The sequence below is a fragment of the Onychostoma macrolepis genome, chromosome 19 (assembly GCF_012432095.1).
Source record: "Onychostoma macrolepis isolate SWU-2019 chromosome 19, ASM1243209v1, whole genome shotgun sequence".
Taxonomy (NCBI): domain Eukaryota; kingdom Metazoa; phylum Chordata; class Actinopteri; order Cypriniformes; family Cyprinidae; genus Onychostoma; species Onychostoma macrolepis.
The window spans coordinates 2513192-2522628 of record NC_081173.1 but is presented as its reverse complement, the minus strand read 5'-3'; the positions used below and the strand labels follow the sequence as shown (position 1 = coordinate 2522628).

The following is a 9437-nucleotide window of genomic DNA, read 5'->3' as shown; positions in this document are numbered from 1 at the left end:
TGAAAATATATTTTTAAAATGCATGACATAAAGCTCATATTGTGTGTTTAATTGTGTTTGCATGTGAAATTATATTCATGCCCCATATGATATTATATTATATGTTATATTATAGAATAGTATATCCTGTTGTTTTATTTATATATAACTGACTTCAAACAATGTTTTGCATTCACTGCTTTCATATTCTCATTCAATTTACAGTTTGATGTAGGCCTACTAAACAATACATGATGAAATTTCAGGACATTTTATTTGACTTTTGTACTATTTATGTAAATGCGTAACTTTGATGTGTTTTAGGCCATGTTGGCCAATCAGAAGCCTGACAAAGTTTCAAGTAGGCGGAGATAACAGCGCAGGCTCCGACGTCACAAGCCAAAAACTCCGGTTTAGCTGTCTACATGATAACACTGCAACCAGAGCTTTTTAAAATCTTCACCCTGGCAGGAGTTTTCAAAATGTTCGTTTTCAGTGACCTGCTGCAGTGTTTTTTTTTACAGTCTATGGTGAGGACGAACGGAACAAACCGCATAGAAAAAGCTGCTGTTTTGAAAATAACCGCGTTCCTGTGGACGGCCAATGAGCGCGGCGCATTGAGCATTCAAATCGCATTTAAACTGAAGCGGTGGAGGTTACCATGGTAACAGGGCGTCAACTCACTCAGCTGACAAGTAGCGAGAAGCTGTCTCTCTGCTCTTTTCATTGCTTTCAGGTAAGTTTAGTCCCTAAAGTTACACAAATAATATATACAACTGTTCCTGACACTTTCTTACATGTTACTGACACGTTTCTGTTGAATCTTTACTTTACAGGAGTGGTATAGTGTCTTCAAAAAGACCGTTAGCATCACAACCGTTAACTATAGAGGCTAACAATTAGAGGTAAGGCAACTTATACATTTGAGCTCTTATTAATGAACGTTTGAGCTTTTAAGCACCTTTTATGTGTAGATGAGCGGCTTTGATAGTTTTGTAAATGTTTTGCTGATACTTTGTCAATAGATAAATGGAAGTCACTATAAGCTAATTAATTTAACCTAAAAGTCTGCACTGTGGGGTCAATCGGGGACGTCACTTACATGAACTAATGGGCTGAAACTATTTCAAACACGTTTTGAACTTTCATTGCAAACAAATACTGATAAATTGTACTATGATTTCAGGAGCGTCAGAATAAAATACCTAAAACAGGGGAAGTTACAAAAAAATTTGTAATGTGAGCTGCTGACAGAGATACAGGAAACACAGGTGATCTGAGAAATCTTATTAAATAACTATGAATTTTTCACAGTATATTTCAACTATATCATCATGCATCTGTAAAACCTAAAAATATGAATTCTGGTATCTTAAGATTTTTTGTATGTTTTGTATATTATTATTATTATTATTATTATTATTATTATTATTGCATTTCACCTCTGCTGTAGTGTGTTTATTTCTAATAATCCTGACATTGAATACTACATTTGTTGGCTATGTGACATATTGTTCCTATTCTCTGCAGAGCTGGAGCGGAGCAGATCTCCTGTCGAAGAACATCTCCAAAGCACCATGAACCATCTGACTAGTAAGTAAAACCTCAAACATTCAAAAGTTTGTCGAATATTCAAAAAAATATATCAAATATTTCCCAGACAGCAAGCAGTGTCGGCCCAGATCCGGCCCACATCTGGCCTGCATGGATTTCACTGGGCCGACACTATGTTGCTGTCTGGGTTCCTGTATGTCCTACAAGGCCATCTTGTTTAACTCTGCTCTGAGGACACTTCATACACAACAACCTACAGAGGGGTCAATCATAATTTTAAAAAAAAGACACAGATGATAATAAAAAAGTTCTTTGAAATTAAAATTTATAACGGTAAGACAGAACCAGTACTGTGAATGCACCTCACTTCAAACTGTAACGGTCTGTATATTATTTTCTAAACTTTAAATGTAGTGACATTTTTGTTCAAGCAGACTTTGTTGCTCGTGGAAACCTCACGCGAGCCTGAAATATACTTAAAACTTAAAATATTATTTGCACTCTTGAAGACTGTTCACCAAATACTAAATTTCAGTCCAGCAGAATTTTCTGCACACTTCACCACCGAGGCCAAAATGAGCATTGTGAATGTAAGAGCCTCACACTACATTGTTTGTTTGTTTGAATTGTATTTCAGGGCAGTTCGTGAAGACGGATAACCTGGACAGAAGTCAGTTCAAGATCCAGCCTCCACACTAGACTTCTCACTCACAAGGATTGCTGTCTACTAGATATTATGTGTACTCTTCAGACTTAGGTTCATGCAGATATTATTCAGGGACATGAACACTTGAATACTGCAAAAATAGAGAAACTACCTTATTTAAGAATTTTGTGTTAATTGTGTGAACATTAAACAAATATATATTTATTTTACTGTTTTTGTTTTGTATTCCAAAGCACCTAAAAGCCAATTCACACTGCCATACTCCAACAGGTTGAACACACTGACCAAGCAAAACAAATAAGCATGTTTTTATAGTTTTTGTGAAAGTGTGAACTGACAATGCTGTATGTTAGGTGTGAGATTCATTCAACTTGGTTTGCCGATTAAACATGATTAAATATTTGTTCAGAATATTGTCGTTGTTGTGACTATTCATCTGGGAGGGGTGTGTATCAAGTGGCTTGGTTATGGTTTTGTTGAGGCTGACATGTGGAACCCATCTGATCCAGCATATAGGACCAGAACAGGGCCAGCTATGGTCATACAGAACCTCAGATCCCACATAGCAATTTTTCTCTGGCCCAGCTCCGGCCCACACAATCAGCTTTTGCTTGGCCCACATACCGCAATGACTTGCGGTCCTAGTGTGGACCAGGTCTGGATTCCAGACAAGGGCCACACATGGGCCATAACTGGCCCAATTCAGGGCCAGTTATGGGTAATTAACTTGGCTGAGACTTGGGCCAGTTCTGGCCCTTGTCTGGAATCCAGACTTGGTACACACTAGGACCGTAAGTCATTGCGGTATGTGGGCCAAGCAAAAGATGATTGTGTGGGCCGGAGCTGGGCCAGAGAAAAATTGCTATGTGGGTGGTGGTCACACCAGATACTGACTGGTTTTTGGACCATGAAATATGGGAGCAAAAACAAAAGTATTGTGTTTATAATTTTGTTCAGTGTATATATTAGGGCTGCCAGCCGATTCAAATATTTAATCACATGATTGTCATGAGTTAACTCGTGATTAATCACAACTTAATTGCACATTTTTATTTGTTCTAAATGTTCCTTAAATTAATACTTTTCAAGTTTGTAATACTCTAATCAACATGGGCATGGACAAATATAGATGCTTTATGCAAATGTATGTTTATTATTCGGGATGTACCCGAATAGCGAATCCGTATTCGGAAAGTCACGGAAAACGAATAATGCGTTCTACGGAGCCACAAAAGGGACATGGTTAGCCGCTTGCTAGCAGTAGCCTGTTACATTACAGTACATCAAATTTCACTTACCACATAAACAGAGAGAGGTATGACGATGTTGAATGATTTGCAGATCCTGAGCACCACTGACAAACATCTAATCTTGTGAAATGTGTGGTAAGTAGTGCCGCTCCATAGTAGATTAGGCTGTGGGCACATCCCTATTTATCATTATTAAAACCATAGTCAAAAGAGCATGAAGACTAGACATGTTTCAAAGGTCATAGATGTTTTTCAAAGAACTTGTTCATGTCTATTAGACACATGAAAAAAGAAATACCAGGTTCCCATTACTTCTCTTTCTTTAAATCCTGATAATCGAGCCATCGTCTGATTAAATCCAATACCCATAAGATAATGACAATAGCTGTGCTGTGATTTCGAGGGGAGTCGCTAAGTTGCCAACACAGTGCATCTCCATGCTAGGCCTCAGGTCAAACAGAAAATTTGTGCTGCATTAATTGTGCGTTAATAAAATTATTGCCGTTAAAATAAATTTGTGTTAACGTGTTATTAATGCGTTAACTTTGACAACTCTAATATACACTGTCCGTCCAAAAAAAAAAAAGTCACACACTCTAATATTTCGTTGGACCGCCTTTAGGTTTGATTACAGCACACATTCGCCATGGCATCATTTAGATAAGTTTCTGCAATGTCACAACATTTATTCCCGTCCAGAGTTGCATTAATTTTTCACCAAGATCTTGTATTGACGATGGGAGAGTTGGATCGCTGCGCAAAGTCTTCTCCAGCACATCCCAAAGATTCTCAATGGGGTTAAGGTCTGACTCTGTGGTGGCCAATCCATGTGTGAAAATGATGTCTGAACTACTCTTTCACAATTTGAGCCCGATGAATCCTGTTATTGTCATCTAGGAATATGCCCGTGCCATCAGGGAAGAAAAAATTCATTGATGGAATAACCTGGTCATTCAGTATATTCAGGTAGTCAGCTGACCTCATTCTTTGGGCACATAACATAATCATCCATGCAGTAATTATCCAATGGGAGGATCTTACCTATTTGCTTAGTTAAATCCAGGTGGTGACTTTTTTTTTTCATCATAGCTCGAGCTGTGACGTGTAAAAAGCTGTAAAGGAAAAGTTGTGCGAAAGCCCTTATATGGAAATACTGAAGGCGTGTTTTATGCATATGACTAACCTCTGGCATGCGGTCGCTCATTTGGAACACTTGACATTCATTAACATTAGAACGAGGTTAAGAACAAATTAGTGTGTGTACACATGTGTTGTGAATTAGACAGGCATTTTTTGAAAGAACTTCTCCTGTGCGTACAAATACTAAATAATCCATGCAATTATTAGTGAATGAGACCCAGTGTCCCATATGATTTCTTTCAGGAAATGCAAATCTACTTTAATAATTAACTCAGAGGATTAATCTGTACTTAAAGGAATATTTCAGGTTAAGTTAAGCTCAATTGAAAGCATCTGTGATATGCTATAAATAACTGTCAATTAAACACACATACACACACACATTAAAACAAATGTACAATGGTACAATCACTATACGCTTGCGTATAGTTCATAAGGCCCAAAATATTGACTATGCAAGAAAGTGAATGCAAATGCTTAGGCTCTGCAGGCTTGATTTTCATGCATCAGGCCGCAGTTCATAACACATTCTCAGCATTGCAGCATTTGACACTCCAGCAGGCATTAGCGTAAACTGTCATCTTCTGGTCAGTTGTCTCTTTCACCTTAACAACTGTAAGAATCTTGCTGAGCTACAGTAGTTAAACTGTTAACATGTTTATAATTATCTGCCTAAATAATTCTATCGTTCTCTAAATAACTCTATTGCTGAGCCACAGCAAGGTAACTATGTGCAATAGGACTGAATGTTTACAATGCTTTGGCCAATGTAGCATTCGAGTTCCTTGTGTGTATTTGTAGTTTCTGTCCTAGTTTATTTTATGTTTCTGGCCTGTTTTTATCTGGGTTAAACTATTTAACCCAGAATATTGCTTTAAGAAAAATTCACTCATAGGAAAGTCATCTGAAAAAACAAAATTGTCACGGCTAACTAGCATCCCCCGCAGCTCTAATCATACGTGACAAAAGCTCCACCTCAGATGGGAGCCGCCCGGTGACATATGCCACGCTGACCTGCCCAAGCCACGCTGCTTGGCTGGGCTTCGCTATTCTCAGCCTTGAGAAGCTCAGAATAATTACTACTAATTAAGGGATGGTGAATTTCACTCTTGTGCCTCTCCTGTTGTGAATCATTACAACTGCATTGCAAATAACAAGTAGAATCACGTTTGTACTAGAAGCAGCAGGGAAGGGCCTTTCACTTTCAGTCCATTGTTTTCTTATGTATATATTTCTTGCTTTGTTGACATAAGAATATGAGTGGAAATGAGAATAGTAAATTACAATAACATGCTATCTGAATGAGGTGAAGACATGATCCCAATGGAATGAAAGAACCCTTTTTTTTTTTTTTGAAGTATAATATTCCACCCTGAAATAAACATTCTGTCATCATTTATTCACCCTTGTGTCTTTCCAAACCTGTGTGACTTTCTTGACAACATGATGTTCATTTCTCAATTAACTATTCCATTAACATTAAGTGTAAGAAAAATATAAATCATCCTGAGCCTCTTCCAGTCTTAGATTAGTTTGCGTCTGCTATGAAAAGTTGACTTTGTGTGGGTGGCTGACAACTGGTTTTTCCATGAATATCAGCTCTGGCAAGTCCAAAGTCTAATAAGAACGAGTCACAGTGATGTGCTGCTCATATCATGAGAGTGTGAGAGTGGTAGATGGCAAATAGCCATAGTGAATAGAGTGGAGGGAGGATGAAATGTTGCTTGAGAGGAGAGAAAAGAAGAGAACACTAAAGCTTTGTTTCGAAACCTAGTGTGCTGTCTTGCGACTCTCAACATTGGCAGCTGCTTTTTAATGCAACATCCTAACTGACATGCTAACTCTTAAATGACTGATTTGTTATGCTTTAGGGTCACACAAACCCTCACTCTCCTCATGTAAAGGATACAGGAGACTCAGCTCATGACTGAGTCCAGTAGAGTCTGAAGTTAGCATGTTGCTTAGCTAAAAAAAATCACACATAAAATGTTTTTGGAAAATAGATTATAGATTGTTTATTACATGGATATGAGATGGACATGACATGACAACACATTCCAATTACAATCTGTACCAATTTTCAATTTTGGTGAATTAGTGGCCAATTCATATGAATTTGTATAATCTCATTAGTATGTTTTCATAAAGTGTACTCACAACCCACTAAAGCCCAATTTATACTTCTGCATCGAACCTACGCCGTAGCCTACGCAGAGATGCACAGGCCTGCACCGTAACCTACGCCGTACCTGACGTGCACCTCTCCAAAAATCTAACAGCGCGTCAATTCTACGCGGACCGCAAGCGCTGTGATTGGTCTGCTAGAACCCCTCCCTCCGTATGCACTTGAGTTTTGTGTGCATTTATGAGCGCTGTAATATAGTTGAATGTCACACCTTCTTATTTAAAATAAAACAAAGCAAAGAACAAGTGTCTTATCATTTATTATACTACATAGCATTATACATCAGTAGTTGTCTGCGACAAACAATGTTGATCTGCCGTGGTACATGTCCTTGTGGAGATTGAAAGAATGCCATTTTCTCCTGTTCCGTTGTTGTCTCCTTTTTGTAGATTTAAATAATGATTTAATGATTTCATATTTATTTGCCGCCGTCACGGCTATGCTTCTCCAACGAGCCGCTTCTTCTTAGGCTTTTGCCGTGGTACTGCGGGTTCACAAGCAACATGCCCGTGGACACTGCAGACTAGCGGTCCGCATGTGTACTGCACGTCGACGCGCACGACGACGCAGAAGTATAAATGGAAACCGACGCACAGTTTACGGCGTAGAGGCTACGGCGTAGGTCCGACGCAGAAGTATAAATTGGGCTTTAGTGTTAAGTTTTGGGGTGGAGTTTCAGGTTTAAGTTTTTATGAATTATACTGCATGTTTTCAACCTTTTCATATTAATCAAATCATACAAAATAATACAAAATCGCCAATTCATTAAACTGTTATGTTTTGTCATGAGATCGGATTGAAGTGGCTGAGTTTTCACAGACACAAATAACAATGCGTAATACTCATGCTGCAGTGCTATTTTAGCATATTTTCAGTGAATATTCACATTAGGATATTCAGGTTGTTGCTTACACTTCCAACACAGGCTCACTGAAAATACATACCTGTGATTACCATTCTGCAAAATTATTGTGTTGCTTCTTTGCGTCACTTCCAAATTGAAACGTCCAGTATGTTGCACTAAAAGTGCATTACGTTTTATCCAAAACAGATTAACCTGACCTTGGTTGTGAAGTATCACAATAGTTCAGAAATGAAATGTCTGGCCAGTGGCACTAAAAGGTTAATGCTCTGTTGAAAATAATCTATCATCTAGACGTACACTAAAGTTAACCGATAGTGTTAACAAAAGCAAACATAAGATAAAAATGCATTTTCTAAAGCAACTATGCAATTTTAACTTGCTTCTACATGTGTTTGAGCTGTTTTATCAAGTGTCATGACTTGTGTTTCACAAGATTCAATCCCAAGCACTCTACATTAATTGCAATGCTGTACCGGGTGGGGTACTGAGCAAGTTTACTACATCTGAAAAGCCATACATTTGGAGCTGGTTGTGTTGTTAGTTTACAAATAAAGCACTATGGCAATAATAGGTATTTTGAGGTCATAATAACATTAGTCAAGTCTTTAAATAATCAATAATCTGCCCATGAAATCATAATTTGTGCCAACAGGGGAAAAAAAAAAAATGTTGGTGTTACTGCCACTAGAGTTAAGCTACTAAACTACATATTTAATATATAGATCTAATCTTATGGCTATAAAACTATTGAACAAACAAACATGTGTACATACATGAACAAATAAATAAAAGTCAACTTTTATACCCTAAATGATGGAAATCTCCTGTAACTGCAAGGTTGAGAACCTCTGGCTTAATTGTTCTGAGATCAGTTGTGCTGGAAGTTGATAGAGGAATATTTTAGTTCACTTTAGAGAGTTGTGTGAAAGAGTTCATTGCTCACACTGGTAAAATTTTATTTTTTTGTCACTAGCCTCTGTTTCTGGATGTTATGTGGGAATAACTTCATGCACTTAGTGCACATTAGTAAATGATAGACTTATTCTGTGAAAATAACTCACACACAAAAGCAGCATGAAGCCACCTGCCACTGCTGTTGAAGTTCAACTCCTCCCTCCTCAAAAAGGAAACAAGACTCATCCACAGACTGCTTGAAGAAACAATGAACAAGGAATGGAGAAGAGTTGGGTGGGGGGAAAGGGGGACAGAGGCCTTGGATTAAATGAAGGACAAAGACAAGCTTGAGTTACATCAACGCTTTCAGCCTTAACACTGCACTTGACTCACAGCCAGAAGAAAGTTTTATAGCTCTTTCTAATCTCAAAAGGCATAAAGGAAACGTTCTCACAGTTTTGACACACAGTATGAATATAGAGCTATATAGTTCAGATGACTTAGAATTTGATTCATTCGTATCTTGCCAAATCTGAGGACAGTTTGAGAGCTGAAACTCCATAATTTGAGATATCGAGATGTAATTAAGATCATTTCAATTTCAGTTTTTCTTGGCTAATATTCTGCACAAACCCCTCACTTAGCTTGTGACAGTCTGAGAGTGTGTTGTTGTAGTTCATTATGAAGAAGTAATTAGTGCGATATGTGTCATGATGTGTTGTGGTGATGATGCATTCAGTGTGTGACATCCAGAGGGCCCTGATGATTTTGAAACCTTCAATATATGCTGTCTTCTGAACATTTTATGACAGATTGGGCAAAATTACAAACACGAAGAATGCATTTAACACCATTGTTAGTGTCAAATGGCAATGAAAATGACTGAATTCAACAGAAAAGTAA

The 9437-nt window shown here is 37.9% G+C and overlaps 1 long non-coding RNA gene across 1 annotated transcript; it reads left to right on the top strand.

The window, feature by feature from the left end:
• Window positions 1-414: 414 nt before the first annotated feature.
• LOC131526185 (uncharacterized) lies at window positions 415-2576 on the top strand. Its single transcript, XR_009267396.1, has 5 exons — window positions 415-715; window positions 816-884; window positions 1166-1250; window positions 1510-1572; window positions 2171-2576. It is a non-coding gene; the product is annotated as an uncharacterized LOC131526185 (long non-coding RNA).
• Window positions 2577-9437: the final 6861 nt, after the last annotated feature.